We start from the raw sequence: 20316 nt of genomic DNA, 5'->3' as shown, positions 1-20316 counted from the left end.
ATGAACTTGTAAGAAACTCGTTATTTCACTTTTTTTTTTCTTTCCCGTTTAGGGCTGTTCATCCCAGAGCGTTTAAGAACTGATTCTGGGCAAAGTAAGGAGCCGGTAATGAGCTTTCTGAATGTCTCCCCCACCCCAGCAGGGATCAGAGAGGAAGCGCCAGGCTTTCCGTAAAAGGCCAAGAACGCTGCTTTGATTCCCTGTGAGCCCCTCTAAGTCCTGGCCCAGCGGGTCGTCCTGCCTCCAAGCAGGAAGCCAAATCCGGCTCTGAGTGAGGGATGAGGAGCTTTCAAAGCCCAAGAAACCTCCGCAGGACTGTTTGAAGAGCCTCTGCCTCCCCTCAGCCACGGTCAGGCCAGGGGATCCAGCAGAGCTCAGTGGGGAGCGGAGCCCGAGGGGAGGTTTGTTGTACCTAGGAGATGCTGGTAACTCGTGGCTTTCCAGGGCTGGGCCAGCAGGATGGCATCACGCGGTGACAAGATGTACGCGCTAAAAATGCCCCTGTGTTTGGTGACATTGCCAAAAGGTGGGGCGAGGGCCAGTTTTGAAAGGTTAAGAGGTGGGACGGTTTCTCTGGCCTGCCTGGGGCTGTTTTTGGTACATTTTCCATTGTCTACAGACTACCTTCACTGTAACTATTTGGAGTGATTTTTGTAAAATGCAGAACGCTGGTTCGTTCCCCAGGCCTTCCAAATCAGACTCCAGGGGCGAGGCCCAGGATGGTAAGTACTTAAGCTGCTCAATAGGTATTTCTCCTTAGGGTTTGAGAGCCGTGGCATGTTGATGAAGAATACTTCTTATGTATTCAATCCATTCGGAGGCTGCTGCGGCTCTCAGAGCAGACGATCTGTACATACGAAGGTAGTGAATATGGATGGGAAGAGAATAGAGTATGGACAGATTCATACCTGGTTTCTAGTCCCATCTAGTTGTTGTAGGCTGCTGAGTTTTTGGGGGTGGTTTTGTTACACAGCATTTTAGTGAGAGTTGCTGACTGATACACTTACTCTAGCCATTTTCACATTAGCTCAATAGGCTCCACTCATGGCTTTCTTTCTGTTCCTGAAACATACCAAGCTTGTTCCCAGGGCTTTTCCTCCTGCTGTTCTTTCAACCTAGAATCTCATTCTCCCCTTGTATCCATGGCTATCCCTTCCTCCATATTCATATTGTAGCTCAGAATCCTCTCCTCAGAGAGATTCTCCTTGGCAAGTCTAAGTCCACCCCTCACCCTCAGCCTTCCCTATTTCTTCCATGGACTGTATACCTTTTGAAACTTACTGTCCATTTCCTACTTTGAGGTAGCTTATCGGTAATGTTCATTGCTGGGTCCTCATTGCCTGGAACATAGCCTGGCATCTAGTCAGTGTTCGACAAATATCTGGTGAATGAGTAAATATGCCAGTTTCGCCAGCTGCACATGTCCTGGGCAACCACTGCTAGCTCTGGGGTGACTCTTTCAGTGTCTTCTGATCGGTGGCACACAGAGTTCTCTGTCTGGTTCTCCATCATTCTCAGCCCCCTTCTTGGCGTCCACTGCTGTCGATGGGCATCCCCTAGTCTCCCTTCCCCCCTTCTCACTCTGTTGGCTTCACAAAGGTGAAAACCACTGCCTCCCCATGTGTACAGCACTGCCTGCCTCCCATATAGTGAGTATTCAAGCCACATTTGCTGACAGACCGAACAATTAATACAATACACCCTTTACCATAACAATCCCATGTCTACCAATCTATATTAAAGTAGTAGTCACACCTGCATAAAGCTGCTCACTGAAACATTTGTTGAGGCTAGCGTAATTTGGTAAACAATGGTAAACCCGGTCTGTCGAGAGGGGACTAGCAGACATTATTCCATGTAACATGGCGTTTGCTGCCAATATACACGAGGCTCTTGATTTATGTGCATCTTGGTGACTATTTAACATCTTGAGGGGGGGCTTTATATAAGTAACACTGTATTGGACATCCTTGCTCTTAAATACATGTGTCCAGCTCTGACATGTCCTGGGAAGAGGTCCCTAGAATTTGAATTGTTGGGTCATTTGGTATGAACTCTTTATTAAAAAGGTCCCACTTTTTCCAACTGCACCTTGCGGTCTCCAAACATTACTGAACAGAGCACCTGAGAGAACACTGTTTGTGTCCTACGCCATTTTTAATCAGACAAAAACAGTGCTGGCCCGGAGTCTGCATTAACCAGCGAAATGTCGCACATGAAAAGATTCCGTCAGCATGAAGACAAAAGGCATCATATGAGCTCTGACATTCACATGCAACAGACACGTAAATGGATTTCTCACTGTTCCAGCTTTTTGACTCAATGTATCCAGGCAACAGAAGTCTGGATTTAATAACAGATGTTCGCAGCATAGCAATCACCATATAATGCCAGGGTAGACTAAAACAGCATTTTATCAACCAATAAATGTGCTGTTTGCTTTATTTTACCATGTTGTTCTTTAGTTCCTTTCAAAACCGAGAGGACAGATTGAGTCACTCGGCATCTGCTGGGAGCAGTATGCTTGGCTTCATTTAAAATGAAAAATCAGGTCTGTGTTTACATTTTTTTTCCCCACCAAAGCCTGGGGTCTGATGTGCTAACATTCCCAACGGGGCTAGCCTTGAAAGGGCTTTCAGGAAAATCTCAGGGGAGCTGGGACCGAAGGGGGGAAGTCAGTCACCCTCCTGGGAAAGACAGATGGTGGCCCTTCCTTCCATCAGCCCCGCTAGAGGGAAGTCTGGAATTCCCTCACCCGTAGACCCGGGGTTCCTTCCTATAGCCAGCAGCTTAGAAACAAGAGTCTGCTTTGAAAAGGCCAGTGTTTGATTAACAATCTATGTGTGACCTGTGAATTTATGAACACACACAGGTTTTTTTATTCTGAGGGAAAATACTTCCAAGGTGATTGCCAAGAAGAATGACATTTTGAATTCGTCCAGGGTGACTGAGATGAAGTCGGGGAAGAGAAAAAGAAGTTGACATTTTCTGGGCAAATCCTGGGAGCCGGGTACCAGGCAAACCTTTTACATATGATCTCTAATGACCGTAGCGCTGGCCCGAGGTGACACTCCTCTGGGATCACTTCCACGGAAGTGTCAGAAGCTTGGAGACTTGAAGTCACCCTCCCAGGCAGTTTCTTCATGATGGAAAATGGTGGCAGAAGGCTAGTCTGTGCTAACACTCGGTGTGATTATGTTTTCCAAAGATGCTCGTGACCCACATGCTCGCTCCCACAGGCTTTTTGGGAACCTGCCACTTCTCAATTGATAGGTGGGGTCTATGGTCCCTTCCCTGAAACTGGGTGGGCTTTTCTTACAATACCAGACTACAGGATGTGATGGAGGTGACGTGATTTGACTTCTGGCTAAATCTTAAACAGTGATACAGCTTCTCCCTTACTTGCTGGGATACTTGCTGCCCTTGAAGCCGTTAGCTACCATGTAAGCAGTCTGGTTGCCCTCAGTCACCATCTACCATTGGGCCCCAACAAGAAGCCAATGGGAGAAGCTCATATAGAGAGGAAACAAGGCACCTGCCTGAAGCGCCCAACTGACAGTCAGACCACTTTCACAGGCATGTGAGAGAGCCATCTTGAATGTGAATCCTTCTGGTCCCCAGCTGGCTCCACATTGAACAGAGGCGAGCCACCCTGCTAAGCCCTGCTCAAACTGTAGACTTGTGAACAAAATAAATGATTTTTTGAATTGTTTTAAGGCCTTACATTTGGGGTGATTTGTTACACAGCAATACTAACTGATACATTGGGGAACTCAGATGGTGATCAGCAGATTCCATTCACTCTCTAATCTTCAATGCCTGGGTAAAACTTTTCAGTAAAAGAAGAATAAAAGTTTTCTATATAACAAAGTGAATTATTAAGAAGAAAGACTGTCTATAACATGAACAGAGCGGACTTTTTTGGACACCTTCAACAATCTAATGTGGAGTCATTGTCAGCCATGACAGTATGTCAAGTGCTATGTCAAGATTGAGCTAATGGGGTGTAATGGGAATACCCTGAGGAGGGGCCTGAAACGCCCCAAACCACAAGTCTCTGGACACTTAGATAAGTTCTCTATCTGGACACAGATATGAGTGGGACCGCTGCCCATGGTAGGTTTTAAAAACTCAGAGCTCCAACCACTCAACACTTGACCTTGCTGTGTACCACAGGTCACGCTCAGAGCCCTGCCAGACTTCCGCTCCGCCAGAGGCATGCCGTCCCTGCAGCCCCCGGGCTTGAGAGTGACGCCCACCTATCCACCTGCAGATGCCGCCAAGGAGCCTGGATTTTGCACCGGACGCTCGCCTCTATGGACCGAGCTCCCCCTCTCTGTGTGTAACCTGCCTGCGACTCTATCGGCTTACTGGGCAGGCTGCCCCTCATAAACCTGGCATCGTGGGAAGACACAAACGTGTGTGAGCGACTCCTTTCGGGGACGCGCCCTCGCTCAGGACAAAAGATCCGTTTTTGTTAGCTGTCCTCTCCCACTCCACTGGCCACCCCACGCAGGACAATCATGCTAGTATTATCCTTCTAAGACTCTTTGGAGAAAAACTGTGCTTGCTGTGTCCAGAGGAGAGAGGATGAAGGGACAGCGGACTGCGTGGGCGTGAAGGAAGCCGGTGAGGGGCCATTATGAGGCACCCACCCGGAGCAGCAGAGTCTAGGGCTGGACAGTGGGCACCAGCTCACGAAGCAGTATAGACACAGGGGCAATATTACAAACTGGTCACTACCCTAGAATGAGAACCTGGCTCCAGCCTAAGTTTTGGGCTTTTATTTCACAATCTCCTCTCCCCTTGGATCGGGATGCCGACCTCCCCGAATAACCGAGATTGAATTTTCTGCCAGGTGGGGGCAGGTGGCAACTGAGACAGTTAACACTGATTTAAAGATACGATGTCAGGCCCTGGCCGGTTGGCTCAGCGATAGAGCGTTGGCCTGGCGTGCGGGAGACCCGGGTTTGATTCCCGGCCAGGGCACATAGGAGAAGCGCCCATTTGCTTCTCCACCCCCCCCCTCCTTCCTCTCTGTCTCTCTCTTCCCCTCCTGCAGCCAAGGCTCCATTGGAGCAAAGATGGCCCGGGCGCTGGGGATGGCTCCTTGGCCTCTGCCCCAGGCGCTAGAGTGGCTCTGGTGGCGGCAGAGCGATGCCCTGGAGGGGCAGAGCATTGCCCCCTGGTGGGCAGAGCATTGCCCCTGGTGGGCGTGCCAGGTGGATCCCGGTCGGGCGCATGCAGGAGTCTGTCTGACTGTCTCTCCCTGTTTCCAGCTTCAGAAAAATACAAAAAAAAAAAAAAAAAGATACGATGTCATTGGTTTTTCATGCATCCATTCCTCCTCCTCACACTTGAATAATGTATGCCCTTTTTAATAGGGAAAAATTTGGGGGGAGTGTTGACTTAAATTATTTTTATCGTAATGTTACTTAATCTATGCACACATAAAGCTAGATATAAAATCCTTACGCGTACAGCTCTTATAGAGTTATAAAGCAGAAGATTTTTTTTTTCCAAATTAAATACCTTTAAGACTGCAAAAACCCAATAAACTTCAAATGAACAGCACTAGTGGAATGAGAAGTGGCGTGGCCGCGAGTTGAATTACCGCTGACAGAGGGACCCTGCGTGGGGCTGACACTTGGCCGCCTCACCCGGCCATGCCTGTCTACCTTACGCTGTGATGGCTCAGGTCTCTCCCGGCTTCTCCCTCCCGGAACGACTGGAAAAAGGCATCTGTTCACATGCAGGTGCCCTAGATACCGAAGTCTTTCTGTACTTGTTGTCAAGACCCAAAACAAAACCATCAGGCTCCCCAAGTCAGCCGGAAGCCCCAGTGCGAACGTGGACACTGTAAGACGAGGAAGGGGCCGCAAGCGGAACCCGACAAGCTCCAGGGAGGCCACCGTGGCCGTCTTACACACTCAGAGACCTCAGGCAACCACAACCAGATGGACTGACGTTAAAACTTTCCGCCTAAAAGTGAGTCATGGCAGGGAGTTGTGTCCTAGGCTGGTGTCTTCCTTGACAAAGGTCAATCTTTACCTTAGACCAGGGGTCCCCAAACTTTTTACACAGGGGGCCAGTTCACTGTCCCTCAGACCGTTGGAGGGCCGGACTATAAAAAAAAACTATGAACAAATCCCTATGCACACTGCACATATCTTATTTTAAAGTAGAAAAACAAAACGGGAACAAATACAATATTTAAAATAAAGAACAAGTAAATTTAAATCAACAAACTGACCAATATTTCAATGGGAACTATGCTCCTCTCACTGACCACCAATGAAAGAGGTGCCCCTTCCGGAAGTGCGGCGGGGGCCAGATAAATGGCCTCAGGGGGCTGCATGTGGCCCGCGGGCCGTAGTTTGGGGACCCCTGCCTTAGATGAGCCTGTCCTTTGACTTTCTGCATCTATAATGACATATGCCTGGGATGTCAGAGTAATCCCCTGACTGCCAGACCCCTCAGGGCACAACCTTCCACCAAAGCCCAGGACCCCAGGCCCCTCCCTGCCATCTTGTTCTTCGGATGCCATCCTTCGGGCTGTCCATGTGAACTGTTAACTATCCTACACCCCCCGCGCCCCCCACGGAAAAGAAATATGCGCCTCTCGCTTTTTCCTTTTCATCCAGTCCCACAGATTCGCCCGCGTTGAGTTCTCCCGCCTCCCTCATCGATCACCTGTGGACTTCAACGAAGCCCCTCAGATTCTGACGTATAAAACAAGTGGTAAAACCATCCATTCCCGGAGTATTGTGTGTCAGTCCGTTGAGATTCTGCTTCCCGGCAACCGTCATCAGTTTGGCTCAAAGAAACTCGTAAAAGTTCTCGACAGGTTTGGACATTTCTCGCGTCAACGTATCAGGGGTTGGTGAACTTCTTCTGTCAGGGGCCAGAGGGTGAGTAAGCCTGGCCTCACTGGCCCTGTGGTTTCCGGGGGGCAATGACGCGACTCTGCCATCTTACTGCGATGGCAGCCAAGGACAACACGCCAACAAATCACATCAGCGTTGTGGGGGTGTGCCACAGAACCCTAGTGGACGCTGAAGTCCGAATCTCACAAAATGTTTTTGTCGTGGAACCTTCTTCTTCTTTTGACCTTCCCCTCCTTCCTAGTGACTTAAAATTGTAAAAGTCATTCTTGGCTCGTAGGTCGTATAAAGCCGGGGGGGGGGGGGGGCGACGCATTAACTGGGCCCCTGGGATGTGGTCTGATGACTCCTGGCATAGATTGTGAGAAGGTGACTAAAACCGGATCTTAGACTATTCAACCGAGGTTTCCATTATTATTATTTAGATGAAAAGCTTTAAATTTAGAAAAGATGTTGCCCTTGAGAGTGCACAGCCCCTAGAGAACATTGCCAAGGATTTGAGTTTGGAGAAGCTGGAACATTCCCAGACAGAAAGCTTGGGGCCTGTTCACCAGGAAATGGGAAAAAGCGAGAGCCTCTCCCTCCCCCGCTGCAAGCACTGACCGTCACACTGACCGTCAACACAGTAGGTGCATAATAAAAGGCCCAGCAGTCCCCACAGACCATGCATGGAAGCTCTGTTGTAACTGCAGTTTCTGCAAAACCTGCCTCTTGCCCAGACAGCGTGGAAGAGACGAGGGGACCCGCAGGGCTGGTGTAAGAGAATGATGCCCGAGCGGAGGCTGGGCCTGACCTTGAGCTACGCTCTCTGCTCCACTGCCGATGACTGCTGTGACCTTGGGCTCAACCTCTCTCCGCCTCATTGAAATTCCTGCGTAAACCAGTCCTGGGGCCGCCAAGGCTCCGTGGCCTCTCCCTCCTCAAAGACATTCGTGGCATCACGGGGCTTCCAGGAGGCAGTCTATGCCGTGTGCTTGGCACAATACCTGGCGTACAGTCCCGTGAGGTGTTGGACGGGTGAGCTTCCCCGAGCTCCGTCGGGACTTGGGGGTGTGAGGGTCTCACGGGGGTGGGGGTGAATCAGCCCATTTCAATGCTGCACAGCGCACATGGGCCAGAGGCCCGTCAGCAGCCCCTCCCCGGGGGGGCTGTTCCAGAGGCCAAGTCCCCAAACGTCTACTTCTGTCCCAGTCTGTAACGGTGTACAGCTCCCGGTGAAAACCGAGAGGCGCCTGATGAATCAGTGAGACTGGAAGCATCGAAGCCACAGCGGAGAGGAAGCAGGGACCGTGTGCCCGTGATTTCGGCGCCATGATCTGCTCATGCAGCCGGGTAGGGTTATTTTTTTTTATTTATTTTATTTATTTATTTTTTTTATTCATTTTAGAAAGGAGAGAGAGAGGGAGAGAGAGAGAGAGGAGAGAGACAGAGAGAGAAGGGGGGAGGAGCAGGAAGCATCAACTCCCATATGTGCCTTGACCAGGCAAGCCCAGGGTTTTGAACCGGCGACCTCAGCATTTCCAGGTCGACGCTTTATCCACTGCGCCACCACAGGTCAGGCCAGCCGGGTAGGGTTATAAATATTTCTCCTTGGGCTCTGGGATGTGCGGAAGTCTCGAGAGACCGCCGGGAGGGTACGAAAGGAGCATTCTGGGGGCACACCACCCTAGGCTTTGGGGGGGGTTCTGGGGAGTCGGGGTTCCTACTCGGGTCCGTCTGCAAGGAGCTTGTCTCTCCTCAGCAGGAACACCTATGCCAAAGTTGCGATCTCAGAACCAAAACATCTTAGCAGATGTTCCATTTGGCTGGTTTGTTTTTATGTGCACGTGACTGTGGGCATTCGTGTGCATGTGTGTACGTGCAGCACGTGTGTGTGTGTGTGTGTGTGTATGTGTGTGTGTGTACATGTGTGTGTGTGGGGGGGCAAATGAAAAACCTGGACATGATTCAGTGTATTTCCAGCTTCTTCTGAAAGGTCAGGGGATGTGGCCACGTCCCCCGCACCAGCAGCCTGGGCCGAGAGGCAGCTGTCCCTGTAGACAGGCTCTGTGCGGCTTCGTTCCCGGGCCCCCAACGCTGCCTTTCATCTTGGCCGACAGGTAGACTACTCGGGTCGTCATTTGTCACTGCGCGTGCAGTGTTATTTGTCTTACAGCGGAGACACAGTCCTCTGTAGTCACATCTCTATTAAATACGGGGAAATGAAAGATAGATAAAGAGGGATGCATTTTTCAAGGGAAATGATGGAAGACATATTTCTTGTGATTTTTGAAGAATAGTCCTTTCTATTGTATATGCAAATGGCCAGCTTCCCCCACGTGCATGCCTCACCCGGCCCAATGCTACAGAGGCTCCCTACGGCCTACAGCTCCGGACACCCCCACCTTTACACGGAGTCCCTTCACTCAGGTAACTCACCCGGCTGCTGTCCACCAGGTGCTGGCTCTGCACTGGCACCGCGCTTGTCCCTGGGCTGCAGGGCTCGTTCAGGCACACGAGCTCTCTGCCCCCTTCCAGGCTGGCCAGCCAAAGGCATCCCAGTGGTGCCAACAAGCCATCCCCAGAAGGGGCTGGCTGTTGTGGCAGGAGGAAAGTCATAACAGTAGCAACTGGGGTTAAACACCTGAGGAGGAGTCCTTGATCTTTGCAGGAAGACCCGAGGCTTCGGCAGAGACCTGGCGGGTGAGACAGCGAGCCGTCCCAGGTCGGGGAAAAGCCCGTGCAAAGGCAAGAAGGCAAGAGAGAATGGTGTCCGGGTACGCAGCGTGGGGGTGCAGGGGTGGAGGGGCTGCCCAGACATGAGCCCGGGGTGGTGAGCAACAGCTGGGCCATCAGGCACGGGCTCTTGGGAAGGGCTGATGCTCACTGGGGGTCTGAAATGCGTGGATACATCCCAGTGGTCAGAGGAGAGAAGAGTCAGCCAGAGCACATAAGATAACCTGGTGGGGGCCCTGGCCAATTGGCTCAGTGGTAGAGCGTCGGCCTGGCGTGTGGGGGACCCGGGGTTCGATTCCCGGCCAGGGCACATAGGAGAAGCGCCCATTTGCTTCTCCACCCCCCCACTTCCTCTCTGTCTCTCTCTTCCCCTCCTGCAGCCAAGGCTCCATTGGAGCAAAGATGGCCCGGGCGCTGGGGATGGCTCCTTGGTCTCTTCCCCAGGCGCTAGAGTGGCTCTGGTCGCGACAGAGTGACGCCCGGGAGGGGCAGAGCATTGCCCCCTGGTGGGCAGAGCATCGCCCCTGGTGGGCGTGCCGGGTGGATCCCAGTCGGGCGCATGCGGGAGTCTGACTGTCTCTCCCCGTTTCCAGCTTCAGAAAAATACAAAAAAAAAAAAAAAAAAAAAAAAAGATAACCTGGTGGGGCAGGGGAGAGGGCAGGGGGGCAGATGAACAGATGAGGGGTGGGGGCTGGTAAAGAGTGCTCCCCCCTTACTATCTAGGGTGGCAGCCCCTTGGACATCTTTGCAGCAGCCCCCAACTCAAGAGTGATGGCGGCCCAGAGGTCACAGAGCAGGCTTCTGAGCTGGACAAAGCCATGACGTTTTCTGTTGGGTCTCGGGATGCTCACCACTCTTTAACCTCGGTTTTCTCACTGATACATCAGGGTAATGATGAGTACCTCCCTGGCGCTGTTAGGCTAAAAGCACCCGTCACTTAAGGAGAAATGTAATAAGACTAAGTTGATTTTCAATTGATTTTGGTGTGCATTTAAACCCTGACGCCTAACCTGGCGTGACTTAGCTTACTTCCTCCCACGAGGCATCTCCCGCCTCCCGTTTGGTGCCCCTGCCGGGCCGGAGGCCTCCCCGCGACCCACCATCTGTCACCATGCTCCCGGGCTGACCCGGGGCCTGGCACAGGGCCGCAAGCATAATTACCACTTCTGAATTGATCCCTCCGAGCCCTTCTGAACCGGCTGAGGAATGCTGTGATTAAAATGATTAAAAACCTGCCTCCTATTTCACAGCTTTTAATATTTGATAAGGTTTTGGAGAGAGGGATAAGAGCAAGACATGAGAGCTGGCCGTTTACAACCCAACCTCCAGCCTTCTTTGCAACCTGTTGGGGCAGTGAAAACAGGGAGGGAGGAGAGAGAGAGAGAGAGAGAGAGAGAGAGAGAGAGAGAGAAGGAGGGGGAGGGGGAGGGGGAGAGAGAGGGAGAGAAGGACAGAGAGAGAGAGAGAAAAGGAGGGGGAGGGGGAAAGAGGGAGAGAGAGAGAGAGAGAGAGAGAGAATATGAGCCAGGGTAGCTGGCATGCATTGTCAAAGGGGGAAAGACACAGGAATAAAGAAGGAGAGTCTCATTCTTTCATGGTTTTGAATGCCAGTAATAATTAAGATTACCATCAAGAAAATAACGATAAGAAGAAGACTGCAGCTGCTGGCATACCCCGATGTATGCCAGGCACGGTGAAAGGGACTTCTCTCCTTCCATTTTCCCAACGATCTTATAAGGGAAATACATCTTCCCTTAATTTTTTTTTCTTTTTTTTTTTTCTGAAGCTGGAAACGGGGAGAGACAGTCAGACAGACTCCCGCATGCGCCCGACCGGGATCCACCCGGCACGCCCACCAGGGGTGATGCTCTGCCCCTCCGGGGCGTCGCTCTGCCGCGACCAGAGCCACTCTAGTGCCTGGGGCAGAGGCCAAGGAGCCATCTCCAGCGCCCGGGCCATCTTTGCTCCAATGGAGCCTTGGCTGCAGGAGGGGAAGAGAGAGACAAAGAGGAAGGAGGGGGGGGGTGGAGAAGCAAATGGGTGCTTCTCCTATGTGCCCTGGCCGGGAATCGAACCCGGGTCCCCTGCACGCCAGGCCAACGCTCTACCGCTGAGCCAACTGGCCAGGGTTCCCTTAATTTTTATGGAGAGTAGAGGTTCAGAGAGAGGAAGCGACTTTTAGGTGTCACTCAGCCGGTTACGGGGACAGCTGAAGCTCACGTTGGGTGGCCTGGACCCCACACTCTACCAGGCACAACGTGGCGGGAACAACGGAGCAGAGCAGAGCAGAGCGTGGGCTCCCTCCGGCCCCCATCCCCGTTGTCTGCAGCAATAACAACCTCACTGGCCAGGTATCAAACGCCTGGATGTTCGTCTCCCCGAGAAGGACCCGCATTCTCTGCCTCTCTCCGCGCTAAGTTCCTTCCTTTCTCCCCACTCTCGATGCCCCTGCTGGGAGGTAAGTTTCCAGAGCACAGCTCCTCTGTGCTGATTAAAATGACAAACTGACGGTGGCTGAGCGCTTACCGAGTGCCAGGCACTGCTCTGTCTCTTCTTCCCGCCTGATACCTCTCACAGCTGCAGGACAGCCCGATGAGTTAAGTACTGTATTGTCCTGATCTGACAGACGAGGAAACCAGATCTCAGAGGTGTTGGAAAGCTTATTCACGTAGTAACCCTAATAGGAAGCTAGACTGCCCTCCAGTTCGGTGTGGAAAACACAGCCTCAGGCCTCCCAAAGCAATGTCTGGCAGGGACACAGAATGTCCACCAGGAGTGTCAAAAGAGTTGGCGACTCTAGAGAAGCTAGGCAGTAAGAGCCCCTCTCTTGCTGTCTCCAGGGGCACATCTGGGGGAGCTCCATCGCCCTGGGTCAGAACAGACAGATGCCTTAACAGAGCGCCTGAGAAGTCCCTTTGTTCTCTCGATATGGGAGTAATAGGATGTTCCAGGTTACCACCAGCGAGCTCTGTCTCTCTTCCTGAGGTTGCCCCAGGCTCCCTGGGGGCAGTGACTATTGGGAGAAGGATCCCGGGTTGCAGCAATCGGCTGCTTACCACCTTGAGAGGGAAGAGACAAATGGAAGCCCATACTGAGCAGGAAAGCTGAATAGTGCGGGGTCTAAAAACCACCCAGACGTCGTGGGAGAGGAGGCTGAGGGGCAATCCGTGAGCCACCGGGAATCCCCAAAGGGAGGCAGTGCGGAGAGGAATAAACAAGTCCACGCAGCATCAGAGGAAAAGCCAGACCCAGGAAGATTTTAGCTCAACACAGGAGACTGCTGCCTCACTCAGGAGGTGGTGCACTGGCCATCACCAGAAGCGTGCAAGCCAAGGTCATGTATTGGGGATCTTATAGAGGGTACTTAGGCCTAAGGAAGGTGTTTGTGAACTTGAAGAATATCCCCTTTGAACCTCAGGAGTACAGTAAACACAGAACAGAAAGCACTCTCTGTTCCTCCATGTTATTTTAGTGTTCGGCATATGCTTGGGACATTCTAGATGCCCGGGAAATGTTTGTTGAATGAATAAACGAATGATTGCACCACAGGAAATATGCACCAACAGCCCTGGCCGGTTGGCACAGTGGTAGAGCGTCGGCCTGGCGTGCAAAGGTCCTGGGTTTGATTCCTGGCCAGGGCACACAGGAGAAGCGCCCATCTGCTTCTCCACCCATCCCCCTCTCCTTCCTCTCTGTCTCTCTCTTCCCCTCCTGCAGCCAAGGCTCCATTGGAGCAAAGATGGCCCGGGCGCTGGGGATGGCTCTGTGGCCTCTGCCTCAGGCGCTAGAGTGGCTCTGGTCGCGGCATAGCGATGCCCCAGATGGGCAGAGCATCGCCCCCTGGTGGGCAGAGCGTCGCCCCCTGGTGGGCGTGCTGGGTGGATCCCGGTCGGCACATGCGGGAGTCTGTCTGACTGTCTCTCCCCATTTCCAGCTTCAGAAAAATACAACAACAACAAAAAAAATGCACCAACATGTTCAGAAGCACCAGTGAAGGAATCACGTTCCAAGAGTAACAGCCAAAGTCCTCTATGGTTTAGCTGATCCACACCAGTGATCTCTTTCGTTGCTCCCATTTTATAGATGAGGAGACTGAGGTTCAGAGAGGAGCGGTGACCTGTCAAAGGTCCCATGTGTCGAAGATGGCGGAGCAGGCATTTGGTCATGCATAGTAGTCTGACTTCATGGCCTGTGCCCTACACATGGGAGCCATTCTGACCCTGGATGCCAACCTAATCCTCTGCTCAGGATGCAGCCCGGGCCCCGGACAGCTCTTCAGTGAGACTCCCCACAGTGCCCGCAGCAGGCAGTGTCTCTATGGCCAGAACAGGAAGTACGGAGCTGCCTCCATAGTTTTTCTGGCTGGTTTGCATGTTCCTGCTTGGAGCCTATTGGTCAGGTCTCTCCCTCTGGTATTGGTGGCTCCCCCTCCCCCTCAGGGCTCCCCACTACACCCCTGTGCTCAGCCACTGCAGGTCACCTCCAGACCTGCCCCTGACTCTTGGGGTCTAGGGTGGAATTTTTAGATCTCATAGTTTATTGCTGGCTTCTGGCAGTGAGGCACCCCCTTGACTTTGTTCAAAGTTCCGTCCAGAACACACCACCACCTTGACCCACATCCACCATGCTTACTCCACATCCAAACTGACCAGGACCACTCCTGGCCGACGGCCTTTCTCCCAGGCTCTGGCCTCGCTGGTCCTTTCCTATCGCCCCGTGAGCTCCGTTACTTCCACGATCAGATAGAGCCCGACCCGCCTGAGCTTGGGAGTTTGTTTCCACCTCCTGACTTTGTCTTGCCTGACCCCTGAGTGCACTCCTAATACGCCGGACCACGTGAGCTCTTCTTGTCCGACCTCTCCTCCTCCTGCCTTTCCACCTGACCCTTGGTCTGGCCTCCAGCGTCCTCACCACTTCTCCCTCGTCCCGTAGACCAGGGTTTCTCCATGGTGACACTGGGCATTTGGCACTGGGCACTTCTTCGCTGTGGGATGCTGCCCTGTAATTGCAGGAGGTTTAGCAGCACATTGGTCTCTACTCTCTGGAGATCAGGGGCACCTCCCCCTAGCTGTGACAATCACAGAAACCTCCAGATAATCTTAAACATCCTCAGAGGCAAAATGCCCCTCCATTAAGTACCGCTGCCTCTGACCCGTGCATGTCTGTCCTGCGCCTCAGGTGCTGACCCCTGTTCCATTCTGTGTGATAACAGAGACTTCCGCAGTTCTGTTTCCAGCCAGTTTGGGTAACTGTTCCCATTGCCCCAAGCTACAGAGCCCTGCCCTCCAGACCCTGAATCAGATTCTTGTTCGGACCACCCCGCGCTTGCCACAGACTTCTTGTTGTCCTACTCCTCGCTGGGGCTTCCTTCCACCTGGTTCTTTTGCTTCCCTCCTTCTCCTGGTTTATGAATTTGCATTTTAATAACCAGCTCAATTCCTCAGGTGCTTGGGGTGAGCCATTCATTTCATGGTGTTCCACTCTCATTAACAGCATTGCTCCTGACATCGGGGACCTGTGACTTCCATTCTCCCCCTCCTCTGCCGTGTTGTTTGCTTTGATCTAAGCTTTCACCACTGGTCCAGTGTCCTAGACACCCGCACTGGTCCACGTATGGACGGGGACTATGAAGTCTCCGAACCACTGCATATCTGTTTCCCGAGGGGCGTGAGCATGGGTGTTGAAAACACGTGGTTCCCAGCCCTGTCTTACCCCCTCCCTTGGGGCACAGTGTGACGCTGGGCTGGTTACTGGATCTCCGAGAGGTTCAGTTCGATACAATCTTTCCCTTTTCCTTTAAATGCATAAATAAAAAACATGTAATAGTACAGGTAGCTCAGGGATTAGAGGAGGATGAGATTCTTCCCATCTATCTTCACCCTCATATATACATTGTTTTTGTTTGTTTGTTTGTTTTTACAGAGACAGAGAGAGAGAGTCAGAGAGAGGGAGAGACAGGGACAGACAGACAGGAACGGAGAGATGAGAAGCATCAATCATCAGTTTTTCGTTGCAACACCTTAGTTGTTCATTGATTGCTTTCTCATATGTGCCTTGACCGCAGGCCTTCAGCAGACCGAGTAACCCCTTGCTTGAGCCAGCAACCTTGGGTCCAAGCTGGCGAGCTTTTGCTCAAACCAGATGAGCCCACACTCAAGCTGGTAACCTTGGGGTCTCGAACCTGGGTCCTCCGCCTCCCAGTCCGACGCTCTATCCACTGCGTCACCGCCTGCTCAGGCTATACATTGTTTTTAATTGTTGCCAACATCTATCCAGCATTTGTCTCATTTGTCTCATTTTCTTAAATGTTAGGCATCTTAACACTTTGCTGTGTCAAGTGGAGATAAGGCTCTGGGATCTAAATACATGGTCTAATTACCTCTCCCAACAGACATCATTTCCTCCCATTTTGCAGATGAAGAATGTGATGACACAAGGTCTCGCCGGGACAAAGTGGCTGGGCCAGGATCACAAGCCTAGATTTCGCTACTTAAAATAACCTGCTTTGAAACAAATGGCATACTGCTTCCCGTATATGATTAATAGATTTGAATGGGATAATGCATATAAAGTGGCTGGCAGTGCCTGGCACACAGATGTTGTTATCAAATGTTAATTCTTTTCCTTGTCTACTTTTTTGGGGGAGGGAGTAATAAATAGAAACTGTGAGTGTTTCAAAAAGAGCAGAGGGCCTGTGTAAGTTCTTTCCTCTCTCTAGCCACAGCCTCCACTAGGCTCTGGGCTCTCTTAGGCAGAAGTAGTATGTGTCCCTGTGCAGACCCCGAACAAGGCTTAATAAATAGCTATTGATTCCAGCATGGACTAAAGCAGCATGGGGGTGCCAAGACACCCCCATAGGAGCTCTGGGTGGGGTGCGATGGGGAGGACCAGTGCCCTGGCCCATGGCTGCTTACTCATACAAGGGCGTTTGCACAAGTGGAACGTGCTGTCCCCATCTCTAATAAAGATCCGGACGTCACTAATTGGCAGGCAGAGGCTGTTCTCTCTAAGGGGATCAGAGGGAGCAGAATGTGCCCTGAATGTTAATTTCCTCTGCAGCCTGCACTTGGGGGGGAGGGGCAAGAAAGGGAGAGAAAGGAGGGGGCACAGTGCACTCCAGGCACAGAGCTCTGGTCTATGAAAAGGGCACAGGACATGGAGCCAGGTAACTCAGGTTGAATTCCTGATTCTGTTTCTTATAGGCTAAGTCAGAAACAAATCCCTCAGTCTCCCTGGGCCTTATGAGTTTTTTGTCCCTGTCAAATGAAAATAAAACCTTAATAAGTATAACTGGTGCAAACACTTATTGAATGAATGAAACCAGATGATTTTCCTAAGACACGAGGCAGCAACAATATAAGTATAAACGGTCTGTTTGTTCTGTAAGAGCATAAACAGGAAAAGAAGTCTGGTAAAAATAAAAAAACAAAGGTAATGAGAAACCACGTGCAGGGGTCTGTTAGGATGGGAACCTTCCACCACAAATCTGGGGGAGGTTGGTCAGGCGCCCCTCCGTCTCCGAGGGTGAGGAGCAATGTGATGTCCTCGCTAGCTCAGTGGTGCTCGTGCCTGGGCTGGGGAATTATTTGAGGTCCTTTGAAAGATACAGACTCACAAGCCACATCTCTGAAGAGAGAGTGTGGATCAACAGGTGGGGGAAGTAGGGAGAACCCACGAATCTTGAGTTCTTATCTGTGCCCCCCAGCAATTCATCCTGGTTTCAATGCTGTTTCAGGACCACAGTCAGTGCCAACCCACTGGCTACAGCCCGGGAAGCCCAACTGAGCTCTCAGTGGAAAGACGCTGTTCAAATAAATGTCATTGCCCTCAATGTACCCTCCAGGACCCTTAGGGACATGTCGAGGACATCGAAGCAGGGATGGGATAATAAGAAAAGACGAGCTACAATATTTGGACACCCGTAGAACACCAGTCTAGTCTGTCATATGTCCTTCGCGTTGCCTTGGGTGTAAATATGCAATGTGCCTAATGCAACACACACAGCTACAGGACTCAGAAATGATAAAATAAACCAATCATTCATAGAAGGCCAAGTGATTTCTCCCTGCATCTGTGATGACCACTGGGGTGTCGTGGGGCGTGGGCTCCTCATTTCAATTAGCTGCTGTCAGAGATCAGTGGACCTTTGTCCTGCATCCACTCCTTGATGTGTTCACAGTGTGACATTGTGATGAAGGGTGGGGGTAGGTATGGGTGGGGACTCTCTGAGTGTGTGTGTGTGTGTGTGTGTGTGCGTGTGCGTGCATGTGTGTGTGTGTAAGACTGGCGTTTGTGGGCAGGGATCTGTTAGGATGGGAACCTTCCACCCCAAGTCATAAAACCTCTTCTAACCTGTGTGCACAGGCCTTCACATGCCTCCCCAGACAAGATATAATCAAGGGAGACCAGGGAAAACTGTTACTGCATCACTGATGCCAAATGTTTAATGCAGAGAGCCCCTTGCCTTAGAAACCCCAGGCTGGGTGTGAGGTGTTAGGGAAGGACAGGCGAGGAAGCCCTGCACATGGTCAGGTGACATCAGGGCTGTAACAATCAGATGCAGGACCCTAAGCCTGTGTAGTTCCATCACTAGCGACCACCGGGGATGCAATTCCAACAAACTGAGCAACTGACTGATCCAGTCGGAACAATCACGAGCCTTGTCCCTTTCACCACGGTCGCCTGCGCGGTCAGGCACTGCAGATGGTGCCCCGGCCACCGTGGAGAGCAGCAGGCTGCCACGTCAACAGTCACCTCCGCTCTGGGCTACTCCTCACCAAGAGTGCGGGTGAGACCGGTGGACGGGGGAGGGAAGCTCTTAGGCTCTCTTAACAAGTCTCCAGCCGGGCCCAAGTCTGGGGGCTGTGGGAGGGTGTGGGTGGGGATGAGAAATGCCTCCAGATATCAAACTGGCAGTCTAGAAACCTGGCGCTTCAGGCCTTGGGCTCCCTTTCCAGAGTGGCGGAGACGATGACACCTGCCTCGGGACCGGGGTCTGCAGGGAGCCACGGGACTAGATGGTCCCGTGTGTGACTCCAGGGTGTCAACCCACTCCGGGCAGACGTCCATCCCACTTGCTGCGTTCCATTCTGCAGCTGCAGCTGAGAGCCCGGGTCTCGGGGAGACGGATTCCTCTGTACTATAATTCCAGGAAACTTAAAATGCAAATTTGTGCTGGTTGAAAGGCACAAATTTTTTTTTGTTGTTGAGAAAATGGAGCGTGTCGTTCTCAGACATGGGAGTTCAGGGGCTGGTAGAGGGTGTGCAGGGATGAGGGAATGGGATGCCCATGGGATGCCTGGCTTTGGGAAAGGGCTTTTGCAAAATAAATGCACTTGCAGGGACCCACTGCTCTTTGGGGGACCTGGACAAGGGAAGGGAGGCCAGAGAAGACAACATTTATTTATTCACCCAACGAACGTTTATCAGGCGCCCGCTACGCGTCAAGTGCTCTTCCTGCCACTGGGAATACAGTCACGAGCAAGACAGACGAGGTCCCGGTGCTCATGGAGCTCGAGGGCCGGCGGCAGAGCCCCATGCAGCCGCGTGGCCCCTGGGGACGCGTTTCAGGATGGAGCCGGTGCATCCCCTGTCTCTGTCCGCTCATCCATCCCCGGTCACCGTGCACTCCTAGGCTCGCCCTGCCAGGGGCTGGGCCCTCCACCCAGACTCCCCTCTGCTTCCTGACGCACACTTACTGTTCGGGTTTCTGCTCTGTGTGCGCTCCCCTGGGGGGGGCCCTCCCTGTGACCTCCGCTGAGCCAGCCGCCTCTGCTCTGGGCTTCCACTTATTTCAGCCTTTTCCGTTTGTCTTTGAAAGCACAATCCACTCCTTGGGGTCGGGGCTGAGTCCTAATCATTTTTGGCCTCCGTTCCAAGGAGACATCCTGCCACACAGTGTGAACTCAGTAAATGAACACGCTGTTGGCCGCTCACGAGTTAACTCGTGTTTGCACTTGCACTGGCTACTTCGATTTTTGAAACACAGGGTCATGTAGGATGATTGTACTTGTGACTCTTTGCCCTGAGGGTTGAAGTTCAAAAACCAGCACACTGTTCTATATTCTCACGCGGACTCTTTTTCTTCCCACTCCTCCAGGCGTGAGACCGCAAACTCAAAGGAACGGTAAACGAAAAACAACCACAGTGTCCAGCCATCTTAACTTGGACTATCTCCTAATTGCTCGCAGTTTGAACACACATATCCAGGATACCGTAAAATCTTTCTTCGTCATGTTCAATCCAACCAGAACGTGTAAAGTGTGTGTTTCAAAAGGAAAGCGCAGTGAAACCAGATCTATTTGCAAAACATGTGTACCCTTACACGTTGGTGATTGCTGTACGGTATACCGCACCAAAAAAAATTTACTAAAATCTATAATATGTATAAAAGATAATATGTAGCAGATATAGACGTTTCATTTAAATTCATTATGTATAAATAAAGTATGCTGAAGTTTATTTAGATTGTTTCACTTTCATATCCAATGACGAAAAAATAGCCGGTGACATGAGATAACTTCTGTGTAAAACTGCCGGTCAACCATGTGTTAAGTATGGCATTGAACTGAATGGCCCACGCTTGTGTCCCAACCGTGTGCCAGGCCAGGCACTGGGTACCTGCGCCCCACGGGCAGTGGAGAGATGACTCAGACATGGACTCCAGCCTCCAAAGCTCCCGGGCTGGTGAGGGGGGCAACCGGCCACACAGGCAGA

The 20316-nt window shown here is 51.8% G+C and overlaps 1 protein-coding gene and 1 long non-coding RNA gene across 7 annotated transcripts in view; one reads left to right on the top strand and one right to left on the bottom strand.

The window, feature by feature from the left end:
* Positions 1–20316, bottom strand: part of KCNIP1 (potassium voltage-gated channel interacting protein 1) — a 288179-nt gene that overhangs the window by 133186 nt on the left and 134677 nt on the right. The window lies entirely within an intron of this gene.
* Positions 7826–19942, top strand: LOC136333704 (uncharacterized). Its single transcript, XR_010731077.1, has 3 exons — positions 7826–7901; positions 8076–8216; positions 19700–19942. It is a non-coding gene; the product is annotated as an uncharacterized lncRNA (long non-coding RNA).

The sequence above is a fragment of the Saccopteryx bilineata genome, chromosome 4 (genome assembly GCF_036850765.1).
Source record: "Saccopteryx bilineata isolate mSacBil1 chromosome 4, mSacBil1_pri_phased_curated, whole genome shotgun sequence".
Lineage (NCBI taxonomy): Eukaryota > Metazoa > Chordata > Mammalia > Chiroptera > Emballonuridae > Saccopteryx > Saccopteryx bilineata.
Note: the sequence above shows the minus strand (reverse complement) of the source record. Positions and strands in the feature narration are given on the sequence as shown.